The following is a 19,603-nucleotide window of genomic DNA, read 5'->3' as shown; positions in this document are numbered from 1 at the left end:
ATTTTGTAACTGGAAGTTTGTACCTTTTGACCCCCTTCAACCCATTTCACCCACCCCCTCACCAATCTGTTCTCTGCGTTTATGAGTTTGATTTTTTTGTTTGTTTGTTGTTTTATTTTTCCATTGTTTGTTTGTTTGTTTGTTTGTTTTAGACTCCACATTTAGGTGAGATCATACAGTGTTTATCTTTCTCTGTCTGGCTCATTTCACTTAGCATAATGCCCTCAAGGTCCATCCATATTGTTACAAATGGCAGGATTTCATTCTCTTTTTCATAACTGAATAACATTCCTGTATATAATTTTTAATTAAAAAGCAAACCTTAAAAATATACATTAAAAACCCCATCTCCATTTGTCCACTCCACTCCCTAACACACCATATACCCCCACAAATACAAAGCAGATGAATGAATCAACACAGTTAATCAGGAACAGAGCTGAGGCATTTTTGTGTTCTGACCCCTGGCTCAGTATTTTCTTCCATGCCTCATGCAATAGTGTGATAGAGGTACATGTAACTGGAAAGATAAAAGGGACTAAGTGATAGAATGCCTTGGCAATCCTGGCCATCTGACACAGGCAGTGGAATATGGTGGGATGTGTACTGGGAAAGATACATGGTTAATTATCTCAGGTCTGCTAGTTACTAGTGGGTGACTGAGGGCAGTCTCCTACTTTCCTTATGTCTCATTTTCTTCACCAATTCAATGCAGAGTTTAGAAATGCAATTTCTAATGTCCCTTCCAAATTCTCTAATTCTATGAAATATTGTGAAGGAGGCTTATTAACTTATGGAATAGAGAGAGCCTTGCTAAACTTTCAGGCCCAGCTCCTCACAAATCTGCCCCAGGATTTACTAACAGGAATACAAGTACACTCAAGATGGTCCAAGAAGGTCCCACAATCTCCTGTCCTCTTCAGTTTTTCAGAAATTAATTGAAATCTTTGGTATTATATTGGTGTTCTTCACATTCTCTTTGTTCTTCTGGGCTATTCTTTTGCAATCATTTTATTGGGCTTTTGGAAGGCAGGGGAAATATTTGGGTCAGGCAGCCATCTTAACGGGGACCTCATCATTTGATTTTTGAGTAGCATTACCTCACCAAGGTTGGAGGTCCTGCTTCCTCTTCCTGTCAGAGACACTTCCACATGGTAGTTGAGTAACAGCCTGAATAAATGGATAAATCTATGTGTTATTTATTTGAATTTAGATAATTATGTTCTTTAAAATACAAAGATTTCACTATCAGCGCTGTTTCAGATATTACCTGACAGTATTTTTTGGTTTTGGTTCTGGTTTAATATTCCCATTTCCCTCCATTTTAAAGCAAGTAAGAGAAGAGAAGGGAAGAGAAGAAGAAGTATCTTGAGTTTTAGAGGCAGTAGTAAAATTGCCATAATTAAGCTTTGGCCTATATCAGTGGTTCTCAAATTTTAGCCTGAATCAGGATCACCTGGAGGGCTTGTTAAAACACAGACTGCTAGACCCCAACTCTAGAATGTCTGGCTCAACATGTCTGGAGTGGAGCCTGAGAACTTTCACTTCTAGCAAGGTACTATGTGGTGTCAATGATGCTAGTCTAGGGACCATACTTTGAGAGGCACAGGACTACATAAAATACAGCACTTGGGGGGGAGCTTGGGTGGCTCAGTTGGTTAAGCTTCTGACTTCGGCTCAGGTCATGATCTCACTGCTCATGGGTTTGAGTCCCACATCAGGCTCTGTGCTGACAGCTCAGAGCCTGGAGCTTGCTTCAGATTCTGTCTCAGTCTCTCTGCCCCTCCCCTGCTCAAGCTCTGTCTGCCCCTCTCTCTCTTTCTCAAATATAAATAAAAATATTTTTAAAAATTAAAAAAACAAATACAGCATTTAGGTATTGGAAGTAGATAAGGGGCACTTGGGTGGCTCAGTCAGTTGAGCATCCAACTCTTGATTTCAGCTCACGTCATGATCCCAGGGTCATGGGATCAGCCTTGCATTGGAGTCCACATTAAGCATGGAGCCTGCTTAGGATTCTTTCTGTCTCTCCCCTGCTTGTGCTCTCTCTCTCTCTAAAATGAAAAAAAAAAAGTAGGTAAGTAATTTGTTTATTCATTAAATAAATAGTTGAATAATTACTCTGTATTGAGTATTGTTTTAGGTACAGGGTAATAAGCAAAAAAAAAAAAAAATGTGGTTTCTGTTCTCAATGAAACTTTCTGATGGAATTTTCCAGTTTTTAACTACAGGTGTTTTTTTTTTTTAATGTTTATTTATTTTTGAGAGAAAGAGACAGAATGTGAGTCGGGGAAGAGCAGAGAGAGAGGGAGACACAGAATCCAAAGCAGGGCCCAGGCTCTGAGCTGTCAGCACAGAGCCTGATGCGGGGCTCAAACCCACGAATCATGAGATCATGACCTGAGCTGAAGTCAGATGCTTAACTGACTGAGCCACCCAGGCGCCCCTAGAGGTTTTGATTAGAGGTCTGCTCAGCACAGAAAGTCTCCTCACGGTGCTATAGCATATCATGTTCATTCCCTTCTTTATTAGTCATTGTGGTTGTCTTACTTGCTTGTTTTTCCTTTCAGTTTTATTGAAACTGAAGCATAATTGATATACAACACTGTATAAATTTAAGATGTATACCATAATGACTTGACATATGTGTATATTGTGAAATGATTACCAAATAAGTTTAGTGGACATCTATCACCTTCACCAGGGCTCTCTCACTCCTCTTAGGTAGAAAGACCCTTCTCTCTGACAGACCCAAGTTTTGCCTATACCTCTGTTCAGTGTCTCCCTCTTCCCCAGCCCAGCCCTTGACCATTGGTTTCGGCTTTCACTTCTACCATGGCAGTTAAGACTTCCTGACATATAATTTACCCTTCATTCTACACTGTTCTCTATCTCCAGCAGCTTCATTTGTGCACCCACCATTTGCAGCCCCTACAAGGCAATGGGCCACGTGTTACATTTCTTTGCAACTCCAACCCTCAGCTCCTCAAGGAGTTAAGAACACTCTAGGAGATAAATATGAGCTTGTTGATAGATTTGCTTGGAATCTCAACCTCCTTTTTGGAGGAACTGGGGTAGAATCAAAATTGCCACCATCATAACAAGAGTCAGACCACATGGTCAGACGTTGTTTGTGGTGGCTGGGGTGGAGTCAAAGGATTGGAGACCAGGGGAAAAAAAAACAGGTGTTTGGCTTAGGATTTTACTCAATTGACAGAAGCCAAGAATAGTTAATTTTTCTTTCAGTACAAAATTTGCCTTCTAAACAGAGTTTGTGCCTAAGAAAAAGTAATATGGTCAGAATGAACTGGAGAATAAGTTGTGGAATCAGGTGCCATCTGTGTTTTCTTGACTAGTGGATCTTAATTTTGCTGAAAATTAGTTCTGAGCTGGTAATAATTGAATAAATAGGTCCAAGATCACTTTTTATTACAATTGGATTAACTGGACATTAACTGCCACAATCTGGTCTAAATACGTTAAGATAAAGAGGAAACCTTGTTCATCCTGAAATAGATGCTACATAGAAATAGAAGAAAAGTACTTTAAAGATGAAAGAATCTTTGAGAGAAGTATGAAATAATGGTTATGTGTGAGGCTCTGACCTGGAACCTGGTCTAATCCAGTTTGAATCTTTATTCTCCTCCTACTTTCTGTGTGGTCTTAGGAAAATTTCTTTATCTCTCTGAATCTCAGTTTCTTTATGTGTGCAGAATTAGAGATTAAAAATATCACCTATTAAAGAATTAATGGGAGAAGTAAATGACAGTATAATAATGTACATGAAGCTCCTAGTATAATGTCTAGCTTATAGTAATAGCACAATAAATGACAGTTATTATGTAGTCCAATCCTACCATTATATAGATGAAGAAACTGAGGCTCTGAGTAATTGAAGTAATTTATGGACAGAACTAAGACAAGAACTTAGGATTTCAGATTTCCAACCCAACACTCTATTCAGGTAATTTACCATTTATCACTCTCTCTGTAATTTTGATCTTTTGAGTAGGCAATTTGTGAAAATTTGGGCAGTGAACTCAGATGAAATACATTTTTTCCTACTTTCTGTGAAAATTGGGTTTCAAGTTAAATATATATAACCTACCTATGAAAAAGGCTATTTTCAAACTCTTCAATAGTATCATTTAATAAATCAACCATAAACATTATTTGTAAACTAGTTACAAGTCATTCTTTTTTTTAATGTTTATTTATTTTTTAGAGAGAGAGTGAGACAGAGCATGAGCAAGGGAAGGCCAGAGAGAGGGAGACACAGAATCTGAAGCAGGATCCAGGCTCTGAGCTGTCACCACAGAGCCTGACGCGGGGCTCGAACCATGAACCGTGAGAACATGACCTGAGCCAAAGTCGGACGCCCAACCGACTGAGCCACCCAGGTGCCCCTAGTCATTCTTAACTGTTTAATTGAAAAATCTAATTCTTGGCAGCACTAATTTGAGTGTTGACTAAATTAGTTTGAGTTGTGGTACACACCTACATAGGCTGAGTAAAAACTGATGCCCTCCAGTCACATCAACTATTAATATAGGAAGTCACCAACTCAAGGTGTCCCTACTGGGAACAGTTGTCTCTTGTGAGTAATTTCAATGAGAGCAAAGTCATTATACCCAACACATCTATTTCTTTTTAACTCTTATAATAGTCAAAATGTCCTTCAAGCTCTCAGATAATTAATCCAGCAGCTACATGGCATTTAATATATTCCAGAAGTTGCAGCCATCATTGATCAACCCAAGAGTTTCTTTTCCTTTTCAGCGACAAGAGCACGAAGAAGTTATGGCTTGTTTATTTTGCAGTATAAGCATAGCCAATTTCCATGTAGTTCACCTAGTCCAGATGAAAGCCAGTTGTCCTGGACCTAATAGGTATTCAATACATGGTAGTTGAGTTGAAAGTGTCAAGGATGTGTAGTAATCTATTCATGTGTGGTGTGTTCATAAAAGTGATTAAAATTTGGGGTGCCTGGGTGGCTCAGTCGGTTGGGCGTCTGACTTCAGCTCAGGTCATCATCTAGTGGTTTGTGAGTTCGAGACCCACATGGGGCTCTGTACTGACAGCTCAGAGCCTGGATCCTGCTTCATATTCTGTGTCTCCCCCTCTCTTTGCCCCTCCCATGCTCATTCTCTGTCTCTCTCTGTCTCTCAATAATAAATAAATATTAAAAAATTTTTTTTAAAAGTGATTAAAATTTCATTTTAGAGAATGACTCTGCAGAGAGTATGCCCATGAGGAGAAAGAGAAACAACAAGCTTGACAAATTCTTTCAATGACAAGGTAATTCCAGATAAAAGATGCATCAGCCAGAATAATTTGGGTTGCAAGAGACAGCAACCTACTTGAGAAGAAAGGAGAAATGTACTGGCTCATGAACTACAGGAAGATGATATGGGGCTGGATGAACTCAGGGACTGCAGGGCTGTTGACTTTCTCCCCACTCATTCTCAGACCAGATTTTCTGCAAGGCAGAAGATGCATCTGCCATTAGTTCATATCTTTTACGGCCTTGGGAAGAGAAAAAATAGGTCCTTTTTACCCTGTTCCAGTTGAAATAACCCAGGAAGGATTCTGAAAGGCCTGACTTGAGGCACATGCCCACCGTGGACAGTTGTGGCTTAGGATCTGAGGTACTCATAAAAGGGGATACCTCTCTGGATGCACAAAATTTGTCCACTACTGCTAGTGCTTATTGAATGCTTATTTATGCCAGGCATACAAACTCTCATATTTGCTTCTAAAGTCAGGATCATGAGTATAGGAAGTGTCTGTAGGGACACACTGAATTGTTCTGAGGGGTACAAGGGAGCTGGCCTGGATGAAGAGAGAGGAAGCCAAATTACCAATGAAAATGACAAACTGGACCCTCCCAGCAGGGTACCTCCTCCTCTATTCCTGAATCAATAGGAACAAGAGTGAACTCCAAAGGCAATCCCCTTCACCATCATCCCCAGCCCTAACCACACCTTTCTGAAGTGGGGTAGATCCAGGTTTTAAGGGGCCTAGAGTTTACACAAGTCAGGATCCTTCTTTAAGAAAAAGAATACAAAATAATTTACTTCTGCAAATTTTACAACAAAATATGACCACACAAACACATTTTGAGTGCCCCTTAGCTGTGTCCCAAAATACAAGCTTTACTGGTTTCATGACAAATCTGCCTCTGGTAACATTTATCACAACAAACCACATTTGGAGCCAGGATTCAAATGACATCTAGGATCTTGAACACCCATCCTTTTTTTAGAACATCAACCAGTAGGACCCCTCCCCACTGGCACTTGTTTCTTGAGAACTTCTACAATTCAGGCTCTTTACTAATTTAGAATGTCCTTCTACCTCAATTAACTCAAATCCTGGAAATGCACCATTTTTATAATTATCAGAAACTGACTCCCACCCATCCCATACATGCATGATTTTTCTTTCTTTAGCAAAATATGGTCACTAAGGAGAAATAGGCTTGAGAACACCAATTATTCCAAGGCAAACACTTTGGCCTCAGTGTCACAGGCTTGAACCTGACATTCCCAGCCACAGCACTGCTGAAACTGATAGTCTAGTCATGTAGGGGATTTTCCTGACTCCGTGTCTGTCTCCCCATGGCTGTTTATTTGTATTGCTGTCTGCTTTGGTTTGGGACACTGACCTTATAAGCTGCTTCCTCAGACCAAGCCTGTAGCCAGAGAACTAGAAGTTTCCCTCTGTGCTCCTCACAGCCAACTGGAAGGAACTGGCTATTAATTCATGCTGTGTAACTGAAGAGGGAGAGGGGGGTTGGGGGGTAAGGGAGGGGTATGTGGAGAGAGAGAGAGAGAGAGAGTGAGGTTGAGAGAGGGGAGTCTTTTAAAATCCACACCAAGCCAGCTGTGGCTCTCTGGATAGCTGAGTCATAGACGACCAGGCAGTTCAGTTGGAAGGCACACTGTACATGCTAACTCTCAGGTTCCGGGTAGGGCGGGGGATAGTTAAATAAAAAGGGAGGGGAGATAAAAAGAAAGAAAGAATGAGAGGAAGAAAGAAAGAAAGAAAGAAAGAAAGAAAGAAAGAAAGAAAGCCACAATTTAATTTCAGATAGCATTTCATTCTGAGACTTGCTGTGATCAGAGGTGAAGGACAAGAAGCTCGTTCCCCTACAAATGAGACTCCATCCTCATGTGGTTAGTCAAGAATCAATTAGAGAAATCTGACTATTGCTATTTTGATTTTTAATACAAAAATTACAATAATTGCTAGAAAATGCTGGCTGCTGACTTTTTACTGGAACTGGCTAAAGGTTGTCTTGAAATGTCGGCCACTGAGTCACAGTTCATAATCAGCTGTGTCATGGCCAGATTGGGCAGTCTCATGACATATAAGAAGGTTATTATTACAGAAATAATTGGAGTAATGGTTATAGGTCCAAAATTTGTCTGGCATAAAAAAAAATCTCCAAAGGATGGCAAAGGAGGGTTGAAAAGAATCTAAGGAACAAAGATATCTAAGGAACATAGTAGACTACCACTGTCCTGGGCAGGGAATTGATTCCAGGGAGCATTTCCTGGATAGTGGAGTAACATGTGCCCACTTGCAGTGGGATCTACTCATGGGAGTCATCACTGGTTCATTGTATTGGTGGCACCAGAGCAATTTTCATGGACTCTATCAACTGCCTGCTGTCACCTCTTAGTTTTGTGGCTAGTGAGAGTCCTCTATGTCAATCCTGTCTACCTAAAGTTCTAAGTGATTCTCAGACCTGTTCTTTCCACATCCTGAGCATAGATGCTCAGAGTATAGTGTGTTTCAGAAGGAAACCAGAAGGTCATGCTGATAAGATTTCCCACAAATCCCCACCAAGACTCAGCTAGGCCTAAGGTTAGTCAGTGATCCCTTTATTCATCTCTTCCCACAAGGTGTTTCTCCTCTCCTAGACATAGACTAGACAGATAAAAGGAGTGTGTGTGTGTGTGTGTGTGTGTGTGTGTGTGTGTGCATGTGCGCATGCGAGCAATCTGAGGAGATAGGCACCATGGCCTCCTCTCTGTGGGTGACCTGGGCATCCTCTTACCTGAGGCCTTTGCTGCCATGTCTCCTCCTTCTCCCTAACTCCAGGTCACATTTTGCTCTAGTTTTGCTATAAGTTAGTGGTTCTCCACCCAATGTAAACTAGAATCATCTGGGGGACTTTAAAAAGTACAGGTATCAGGGCCCCATCCTACCTCCAAATTCTAGATTTAGATCATCCAGTGTGGCCCCACAAGGGTCATCAGTATTATTTTTAAAGCTCCTCACATAATCCTGATGTGAAATCCCTGGGCAACTCTCAATTGCTTTCTTACTGAGGCTACAGCAGTTCAGTGTCTGCCATGTAAAGGCCCTATAACATTTAGCAGAAGCTTTTACATAGTACATGGAAAATCTTGGTTAATAATCACTTCTGGCTAGCATAATTAAATTCATTTTGGTTTTGTCTGCTTCCAAGGAGAAGGCCGAAAGCCTAAGCTGTGATCCAGACTCTGCCTGTACAACTTTGGGCAAGTAACTTATCCTCTTTGGAGCAGTATTTCTTCTCTAACAAAATGAATTTCTTAAATTAGATACTCTTTAAGATTTCTTTCAGTTCTAGCCTAAAAGGATTATAAAATCCAATGGACTTTTGTTCAGTACTGTCGTTAAATCAGGCTATGATTTATCAGTTGTGAGTCCGAGGGTGGCTCACTCATCTTCTCCAAGCTCCTCAGTTCCACATGTGCAAAATTAGATGGGAAGACCAGGCTCAGATTTCCAAATCTGCTCTGCAGAAATTCCTAGCCCAAGAAATGCAAAAAAAGATTCCCAGTGAAAGGAATCTGACAAATCTTTAAGTAGCAAACCTAGGTTGACTCCCTATAACTCAAAACTTTCCACTCATTTGATCATGAAGTCTACTCTTTTCTTTTCTTTTCTTTTCTTTTCTTTCCTTTCCTTTTCTCTTTTCTTTTCTTTTCTTTTCTTTTCTTTTCTTTTCTTTTCCTTTCTCTTCTCTTCTCTTCTTTTCTCTTGTTCTCTTTTCTTTTCTTTTCTTTTTTAATGTTTATTTATTTTTGAGAGGGAGAGAGCACAATTGGGGCAGGGGCAGAGAGAAAGGGACAGAAGATCCAAGGCAGGCTCCATTCTGACAGCAGTGAGCCCAATGTGGGGCTTGAACTTGTCAACTGTGAGACCATGACCTGAGCTGAAGTAGGATGCTCAACCGACTGAGCCACCCAGGTGCCCCAGAAGGCTACTGTTTTCTTGAAAATCCTATTGACATACCTAGAACTAACTGTAATACCTGATGATCAGACCTCTCCCCACACTTTTTGTTGTTTTTTTTTTTTTTTTTTAGAGAGAGAGAAAGAGAGAAAGCTGGAGCAGGGGAGCAGGGCAGAGGGAGAGAATCTTAAGCAGGCTCCTCCACTTTTTAAGTTCTACTGCTTTGTGGTCAAGGCCACAAGTTTGTTACATAAAAGTGTGAATAATTTACTTGTTCCTTTGACATGTAAAATAGAGGATTATTGATTCACTGCTCCACCCCAGCCTTTGGCCACTCAGTAGGCAAGGACACAATCTGAAACTAGCATCTTTTCGGGCTTGCCTTCTTTTGAGAAGACCATTTTTTAAAAATGAGATGTAATGTCAGAAGTCATTCTGGTTCAAGTATAAAATGGACCCTGACTCTCTTCACTGTAACCTGTATGAAACAGGTTGCATACAGAACAAGTAAATAAAAGTTGCTCGCTAACACAGTTTCTTTAGTTTGATGAAATAAGACCAATTTCATATAATCAGGAAGTTCAGAATCGGAGAAATCATCTATAGAGGCAATGTAAAGTGTCAAAAACAGTTCTACAGTTAGAATTTTTGGCTGGCCAGGTAACTTGGGCTCCTCACTTCATTCTTTTGTGCATTGGCTTTCTCATCTGTAAGATGGAGGTAAGAATTGCCCCTAATACAAGTGCCTTTAATTATAGAAACAAGCGACTTAATATGTATAAAGCACCTAGAACAATGTTGGCACACGGTAAGCACTTAATAAATCTTTATTATTTTCTGGACCATGAATCACCACTTTGTGATCAATGTTAAATACATGTTGTAGACCTATTTTATCTGACCCACAAAATGAGTATACTTTTAACATTTGAATGCCTTTAGTAGGGCTTATACTTTATAGCTGACCTCAGGGCCCATCTCTCCTTATAGTCATATCTGACCACGGTAGTCATGTGTGAGTCTAGAATGCAGACTTACTAAAGCAGAAACTGTCAGAATCATGTTTGAATGCCAACTCATCAGGGCCTAACTGGTAGATGGGGCTTTCTTAGCATTTGTTGAATGAAAAAATGAGTATACACACACACACACACACACACACACACACACACACACCCCAAATCCTTTCTAGAATATCCTTCACAAGGGGTTGTTTTAGCCTCTGCAAAAATATCTCCATGGTAGGGCATTAAGTATCTCTCATTCTGTATTTGGGCATTTCTGCTTATTGGAAGTTTATTTGTAATTCTCATTCAATATCTGATATTTTGAAGCTAAAGGGGACACTGGAGAGAATCTGGTCCAATTCTCTTATTTGACAGTTGTTGGGAGGCCCAGTGACTCTCAGAAAGTCATTGCCCGTTGTCGTGATACCAGCCTATGAGTGGGTATACACTTCCCTCATGAATCAGCACTCAGCTTTGTAGTTTGATTTGAGTCTCTAATGCCTTGAAATACCAGTTTCTCAGGCAGTCAGCAACCATACTTTGATTCCTGAAGAACTTTCCAAATCTATTAGACAATCTTCTCTTGAAATGTAATCATGAGTTCCTTCCTTTATCAACCAATGCCTAAGTTACTAATTAATCATTTGGTAAGGATGAAGATGAATAAGAAGAATGAAACACAGGATAGGCCCTGAGGGTAGAGACACATGTATCGAGGAGAAGGATCTAGGATGGAGAATAGAGAAGAAGGGCATTGGAGCCAAGCCCCATCTACTTCACAAGAAGGCCAGACACAGCCCAGATCCACATGCGGCCTGATCAGGATATTGCTCAACGTTCCCTGGGGAAGGGATGGGAGTGGGGGACAGACAGTGGCTAATTTAATATAATCAACATGCAATAGGGCTCTTCACCATTAAAGGGAAAATTTAAAAAGAAGAAAAAAAGAATCTATTAGTATACTTTCTAAAATCTCAATTCTAGCTGGAAATGGTTTCAGGGAAAGTGAGATGATGCAAGTGTAGTGCAGCTGAAATCGCCCTCATTCCTTGGCTCCCCATCAAACATTAGAAATCTTTCATCAGGGATTGCATCTCTGTCTCTTTTTCTCTTCCCCTTTCTCTCTGGAGTAGTGACTCTTAAACCCTTTTGATCATGGTCCTCTTGAGGCCCTGGTAAAAATTATAAATGCTCTCCCAGAAAAAAATGAACAAACATGAAGAAGTTTGCGCACGACCTCAGGCAATATCCTCACCCCCTAAAACCAGTGCTCATGGACTCAAACTAGGAATTTTTGCTCTTTAATGTCTGAGGGATGTGCTGGGATCTTTTATCTCCTGCCCCATGTATTACCTGAAGCACTCCTGGGGATCAGGAGAAGGCAGATGTGTCCTGAGAACCTTGCTGTAATAGGAATACACTCAACCAATCTGCTGACACTTCCAGTATGAATTAAGGGTCTTTATCTTTATGCTCATGCTACCTTATGTCTAATTCTATGCTAGTGGTGACCACTCTGTATTATAACTATCTGTTTACTTGTGTATGCCATTCTCTGTGAGTTCTGCAAGGTCAGACTTTGACTCATGTCTTCACGGTTGTATCCTCAGGTACATTAGGATACAACAGATAGGTACATAGGATCTTGGTCCATTTTTGTGGAATGGAGGGAAGGAGAGAGAGTGAGAGGGAGGGAGGAAGGGAAGAGGAAAGAAAGGAAGATATCCGTGGGATTTTCTAGAACTTTTCAAAACTTCCAATTCAATAATGGGGAACTAGGTGAGAAAGATAACCTGGATTTACATCACAGGTAGTCCTCTTGATGTTAGTATGGTCAACCATCAGAGTACTAGAAGGATAGACGTTGAGCTATGTTTGTTTCGACAGTATTTATGTCCTTGGAGAAGTAGTCGTGATGGCCTATTTAAACCTGTTAAAAGAAAGAAAAATAGCTGGAATAGTTGAAAACCTTTGGAATAGGATAAAAGCTTTTGGAGAGTTCAGAGCATTTGGCTAATGGAAATTTCAGCAGCCACCTTGCCTTCTCCTTCTCCCATCCCTGATTCTGCCTGGGTAGAGACAGTGTGAGAAGAGAACCCACTAGGGGAGGAAGGCATGGCTGGTGTGTGGTACAATTATTCTCAGTCATAATAGGAGTTGGTAGATCGGTGTCCAGGCTTTACTCGCTCATCTCCATTAGCCTCTTTAGCATAAATCTGTTGATTTTATTCTCTCAGCATCCATTCATACCTACACTGGTAATAATATAATAGTTTTTCCTTTCGGGAGTGACTACACTCAAACCTCTAAATCTTAGATCTAGATGGTGATGGTTGACCGATCCCTTTATCTCTAGAGATAACAGGTGGGCCAGATCTGGTTAATTAGTGTATTGCAGCTTTCAATCATAGCAATCCACTTTTAGGAGCCATAAGACCTAAGCCTAGCCAATGAGTCAATTATGTGGTGTTTGTAGAAATTGTTAAAAAGAGAAGCTCTCTTTCCATTTGACTGGAAGCCAGCAGGATATAAGCCTGGATCTTCTGGGGGCCATGAATGGAGAAGACACGTATGTGCATGGAGCCAAGACAGAGCAGAGTAGGACAGAGATGAAGAGCAACTGGGTCCTGGAGGCTGTTTGAACCCTGATATCCATCTCTTCTGAGGTTTTCCAGACCCTTTTCTTTGGTGAATGTTGGAGCATAAGCCAGTTTAAGATGAGTTTCTGTTCTTTTATTTTTTAATTTTTTTAATGTTTATTTTTGAGAGCGAGAGAAAGAGAGAGACAAAACACAAGCGGGGGAGGGGCAGAGGGAGACAGAGAATATGAAGACAGAGGGGGAGACACAGAATCCGAAGCAGGCTCCAGGCTCTGAGCTGTCAGCACAGAGCCCAACACAGGGTTTGAACCCATGAACGGTGAGATCATGACCTGAGTTGAGGTTGGACGCTTAACCAACTGAGCCATCCAGGCATCCCAGTTGGGGGTTTCTGTTTTTATGAATAAAGGAGTCTTATCTGCTATTTCTCTTTTCTGGTCTTTCATGTTTTGGTAAGAAGCTACCATTGTGGCTCTGACTTTTATAGATTTCTTCCTCCCTCTCCCTATCTTATTATGTTAATGTTATTTCCTTGGTATCTTTAATAAAGCCATTTCCATTATGGAACATGGATGGGAAGGAAGCGTTCGGAGAGTGACTATAACCAAAGTGAGGTCTCCTGTTAGACCATTGACTGGGAAACTGTCCCTGGGGTTTGAGGTGTTCAGGAGTCCAGAGAACCCCATGGAAGGCAGGAAAGTGCAGTTTTCTGTCCAAATATATTATTATGCGGAACTTCGGCTGGGGAGTTTAGTGCCTTTGTTAGCCCATACTGAGCATACTGCCAATCTGGTATCCAGCATAAGATATGCCACTGATTACAAGCTTGAAAAATAGAAAAGAGCAGAGTGTACTCAGGAAGAAAGGAAGAATGGTAGAAACATTTAGCAATTTTTCAGGGCAAAAATACTAGAATGCCAAAACAGCTCTTAGAACATACATACATACATGAAATGTGAGTTATTAAATAAATTAAATTTACCATATTATGCTTTAAAAAGCACAGCATGTACAATATATTTTAGGACTATTTTTAATCTACTCCAACACTGCAATATTTTCTAAAGATTTGGCATGGAAAATAATCAGGTTTGATTATCTGGAAAATTTGCTTGTATGCAATATCTCTTTCTCTGATGATGCCTGATAAAGTGAATATTACTATATTAGACATTATCCTGCCAAAACATGAATCACTTAAAAGGTCCTTTTGTAAGTCTATCATAAAGATCCTATGATTGTATTTCTTACATTTTGAAAGTAAAAGTCTTATCTAAAATGCTATCTCAGGGGCAGAAAAGGAGAGACCCAAAACCAATAGTTTTGGGGCCAAATGCTAATGATCAGCAGGCAGGATGATAGTGAGATATCTAGTACTGGTGACCAAACCTATGTCTTTTCACTCTCAAACAACCCCTTTGCCATATAGGTCTTACGAAGCAGTGCCCCCAAACCCCAAACCCCAGAGGAAAGTGGGCCTCTGAGGTGTCGAGAGAGAACCAGACATCCTACTACATCCTCTCACATAGAGGACCATTAACCTATTTTAGAATAAGGAAATTAAGAAGCCCACACATCTAGTCAGAGGACAAGCCCAGCAGCAACTCAGAAATTCCTGGCTTGGACGGATAAACTCTCTGAATCTCATCAATTCCTACTGACAACCAAATGGTGACAGATTGAGGCCTTTACATTTGAAGGCAGACGACATGTCAACCAGCACCACCTAGTGGAACAGAAGGATTAATCAATTCACAACATCTCTTCACTCTTGCAGGGTTGTTTACTCATACAACTATCGACTTGTGAGTGTTGATTCTGCATCATGCTCCTTGCGGGAAAAGTCAGAAAATTACAAGGAATAGAAATGGAGGTGCCAAGAGCTGAAAATATTCTGGCCTTTGGAATGCTCCAGAAATGTAGGGACAGAGAACTGCAATGGCTTAACATCATCAACCATCACTGGGGTTTAAATTAATAAAAAATAGGAAGCATGTATTACTTCTAAAAATACTTTATAAAAAGTAGGAAAGCATTACTTTAAAAAGTAAGAGCCATATTTAAAATGCAATCTCATGGCAAAAAAAAAAAGGAGAAAAGGTACAGATATTTAGAGGAACACACTGGGTTTGGCTCTGCCCATTCATCTCCAACTAGTGGTCATTTGTATTCACTCAGTAGAAGGGAAGCCATGAGAATTCATTGGTGAACAAGTGATAAAAGTACACAGAAGATAATCTCGAAGTTTCCTGTTGAAAATGGTACTCTAACCCTCAACACAGAACCAGAAAAACTATGATTCTTGACTATTGCTCTTTTAATTGTGGTTGGCAGATTGGGAAAAAGTTGTAATTGGATAAATTGCAACACCCCCCCCCCACCACCTTGTCCCAGATACCATTAGAATGGCCTGATTGAAGCCTGGTTTTGAACTCTCAAGTATACATGTATAAATAGGACTCTTGAATACAAATATGCAAAACTCCAACTGGAACTAGCTTAGTCCAGGGAAAAGGAGTTTATTGGAAGGTTTCTGTGGATATTTTATTTAATCAAAGAAATAGTTGAACATCAGACTGTGGAAATGAGAGCAGTGCCTTTGGATCTCAGGAACAGTGGGAACCAGGGGCTGGAATGCTACCTGGGCTTTCTTGCCTCATCCTTGCCTTTGGCCTCTTTCTGGGTCAAGTTCACTTTTTCTCATAGCAAACCAGTTTTTCCTTTATGATGGGAAACATGACCACTGAACATTCAAATCTCTTTTCTTACAGCTTTTGCCACCTGAGAGAGGTTGGCCCCCTTTCCTCAACTCTGATTTTAAAATTCCATGGAGGGACTGATTGAGATCAGATGCCTATATTGCTGTGCTGATAGTGCTGCAGATACCCTTACAAATTATGAAATAATGGTATTTTGGAATCACCAATACAATCTCCCATGAGATCTCACACCAGCCAATTCCTCACATTAGAAATCCTTCATTTTGGGACTATCTCTTCAACACCTTCTATGGATTTCTGACCATCCAGAATTCAACAGGGACGGGTCACTTACCAGGAGAAACCAAATTGCCTACATGGAACACAGATCAGCTGCTGAAGTCCAATCTACACCCATATTCATATAAGAGAGCAAGACAGTTCTAAACATAAGAGCATTAATTCAGAACTGAACAGAATTATAATGTCACATGTTCATTGGGCTAAGGAGGAAGAAAGTGTTTTTACCTGGGCTTTTTCCCATGAGGGGAAAATGAGAGGAAGTGGATTTATACCCCTGCCTGGGCTCCTTGAGTGGTGAGACAGGAATATCTCTGGAGGGAGATTGCAAGGGTAGGATTTGAGAACAGAAAATTTGGGCTTTCCTGTGTTGGTATGTCCATCCATTGGTCATGTCTCAAAGTTTTAAAATCATAGCCCACACACAGCACAGCCCTAATTTGAGCTTTTATTCCCCTTGCCTAGAAAGTTGAAACACTCTTCCCCTTACGCTGTAAGTCTACTTTTGCAACCAAATCAATTCAACTTTGGTTAAATAGTTCTCAAAAGTGACAAATGAAAACAATGGATTCAAACTTCAAATGGCTGAATTAGTGTGTTCTTGTCCTAACTTTCAGCTAGTGTGGGTACCTGACCCTACAAACCAATCTAATATAAGATAGCATTCTAAATTGTGACTACAACTTGTCAGAGGATAAAGGACTCTGGGGTAGTATCAATTTTCCCCTCTTTATCCTATTTACATAGGATTTCTCAGTCAATAATTGCAGTGAACCCAGAAGAAGAGGTGATGCTGAGAGCAGAGGAGATCAATTAAGGAATGTTACATAAGAGCCCAAAATATGAGTATCTAATTTCCCAGTCATTGTGAATAGTTATTTTATTCAAAAAGTAATAGACTATGATATTTAAATGGAAGCTCATGCAAGAATTGAGAAGCTATTAATACAAAGATAAAGAGATTGCATCTTTGGTAGAAAAGATAATACCAGTAAGCCAACAGAATGATGAAATTAACTAAAGGAAAATGGAGAGGATTATCAGCAGAAGGGATCTTTGAGGGGGAAATGGGGCAGGTTGAATTACAGACATTTGATGAAGCCAGTAAGCCATTCAAATGAAGTTCTGACTTGAGGGGGATTGTGGTAAAGGTAGATGAAATGAAGAGGTGGAATTCAACTATGGATTCAAGTATGGGCTGAACCACTGAATAGGACAATATTTGTAATGGTTACAATTACGTGTTTCACTGCAAGTCTTTATTTTCTAATATAAAATAATTGCTTTCTGATACTGAAGAGAAGAATTTTCAATTCATTGGTTGGTGCTAAATTATATTTCTGGGTCAAGCATAAAAAATAAGCTACCACCAAATAACCTAAAGTCCACTCTTTGAAGATATAAATTCATAAAGCCTATCACACTATTAAAGATGGTGTAACTAGCCCTTTGGGGGCAATAGACCTTCACATTCTGACATAGAATACCCAGAAACTCCACTATATTTTCTCTTCATCAGACTTTGGTGCATAGCTGGTGTGGAAAATGTTTCATTTTTGAATAACTTTTCATGTGTCCCATGCAAGAATCTTGAGGAAAATACTCAGTGAGAGGAGCTAGATGGCAATTATAAAGCAGAGCACACAAGAAACCCATTCTTTCATTCAAATTGTAAGACAACTTGATGGACCATTTCTAACTGTCCAGAAGCCTTAATTTACTAAAACTACTGCTCTATGTCTATTTGTATAAGGAAGAATAGGATAATGTGGCAACAGCTTTATTATAAATAACTCCAACCCTAAGTGCCGTATAATGGACAACAGGGGGTCACAGACACATATTCAGCCCAATCTACTTCAGCAACAGAACTAAATGGTTAGAATTCATTTAACTGGATTCATTCATTCATCCCATAGTATTGTTTGAGTCCTTACTATATTTCAGACGGTGTTCTAGGCCCTGGAGTAACAATTCTGGATGTCACAAAGCCCCTTCTCTCATGAAGCTTACACTGAAGGGAGACAAAGAATAAACAAGTCAATATGTAGCATATCAATTAGTGACATGTGCTGTGAAGGAAAAAGCAAAGCAGTGAAAGGGTGGAAAAATGGAGGGAAAACTTGGAGAGATTTTTTTTTTTAATCAAGTGTGGTCATAGGAAGTCTCTCTGATTAAGTGACATTTGAACAGAGATCTGGTTAAGACTATGGCATGATCAGATAAAACATTGCTTTTAGTTGCCATATTCTGCTAAGCCAAGGAAGAAGATGGGTGCATTTCAAGAGCTGCTTCAACAAGATTTTTAAAGAAAACATTAACCCTAAGCTAATTAAAATAGCCAATTAGCCAGAATTCCTCCCAACCTTATTTCCTGGGCATTGCAGTTATAGAAAAGCAGCAATACATACATTTGCATCTTCAATGATATATCCAGACACCACATGCTATAGTGGAAAAAGGATGATTTTCAAAATACTTGAAGAGAAGGGGCTATGTGATTGGTGGGCTCTGCTCAGAATTCCAAGTCCATCTCTTTGTGGTCTTGAGTCAGTTGGTTAACCTACTCAAGTTCTACTTTTACTATGGAAAAAAGATCACAACACCTACCTTTTGGACTGGCCATAAGGATTAAATCAGATGACATATGTAAGATCTGGGCACCTAGGAAGCACCTAAGAACAGGTTAAAACATGTTAGCTGTATTCCCCTGAAATCCCTAGAGAATTACTAACCCATGAAAAGTGTCACAGAGCAATGTAATAAACATAAAATTTTATTTTATTTCCCAGAAGCAGAATTGTAAATTTCAGGATGTCCAGGAAACCAGTGCCTAAACTGCACTTAAGATTTATTGAAATGATTACACTACTCCACTGTTGGTGTCAGTCTCCCATCTGGACTCTCTGTTTAAAATATTTTATTCCAGCTAAATATCAGATCAACAGACAATACTGAGAATGAGTACCATGTCTGGAATTTGATGCTGAGCCCTAACATTATAACAGCTAGTCAAGCATGCGAGGCAATACACTTGGATGCAACTTCTCATGGTCTGCAAGATTTTCCCTTGGTCTAGTGGGGGTGGGTCTGGGATGAGTGTCCATGAATTCCCATGCAACATTCATTACAACGGTTTTAGAAACCCAGTACATACTTCATTGAATTTCCCTAAAATAGAATGGATAAGACCTGCTCAGTTCTATTTTAAACTCATTTGTGTATTATTCTTCCCTTTATTGCACATTTACAGCATTAGGATTAGAAAAAAAATTCCTGCATCCTGTTTAGTACTTAGTGCTCTGTGTGGTGGTTTCTTTATAATATATGAATGAGCTATTTTCTTATTTCTGTTTGTTATTTGAGGAGGCTAGTGGCATGAGAGCTCCAGGGTGCTCATTATTCTGCTTTTTCCAAAATTATTTTTAACTTTTCCATGGACAAATCTAGCAAAGAGAGATTAAACCACTTTTGAACATCACCATGCTATCCTTATGCCAAAGCCTTTCTTCAGAGGTTCATACCATTTTTACAGATGTGATGTCAGACTTTCTCAAAAATGGAAAGGTAATATCTTGCTTCATTTTAAACCTACTTTTAATATGGGTGCAAACTCTACTTGAGATTATGTGCATACCTGGAATGAACCCCACTGACTTGACATCTGAGAATTTTCTCTAAGCCTTCGAGGGGATTCAGTCAACTCATGGAAGAACCTAATATTTGTCCACTGTTTCAGAGGCCCTTGTATGCTTACTAGCCCTGC

General features: G+C 39.9%; 1 long non-coding RNA gene across 1 annotated transcript; it reads right to left on the bottom strand.

The window, feature by feature from the left end:
• Positions 1 to 280: 280 nt before the first annotated feature.
• On the bottom strand, positions 281 to 18,661 carry LOC123576566. The gene is made up of 3 exons (XR_006701488.1): positions 18,448 to 18,661; positions 17,775 to 17,851; positions 281 to 1,170 (listed from the first exon to the last, which is right to left on the bottom strand). It is a non-coding gene; the product is annotated as an uncharacterized LOC123576566 (long non-coding RNA).
• Between the last annotated feature and the right edge of the window lie 942 nt (positions 18,662 to 19,603).

This window comes from Leopardus geoffroyi, chromosome D2 (genome assembly GCF_018350155.1).
Source record: "Leopardus geoffroyi isolate Oge1 chromosome D2, O.geoffroyi_Oge1_pat1.0, whole genome shotgun sequence".
Lineage (NCBI taxonomy): Eukaryota > Metazoa > Chordata > Mammalia > Carnivora > Felidae > Leopardus > Leopardus geoffroyi.
This window is presented reverse-complemented; position numbering and strand designations above follow the sequence as displayed.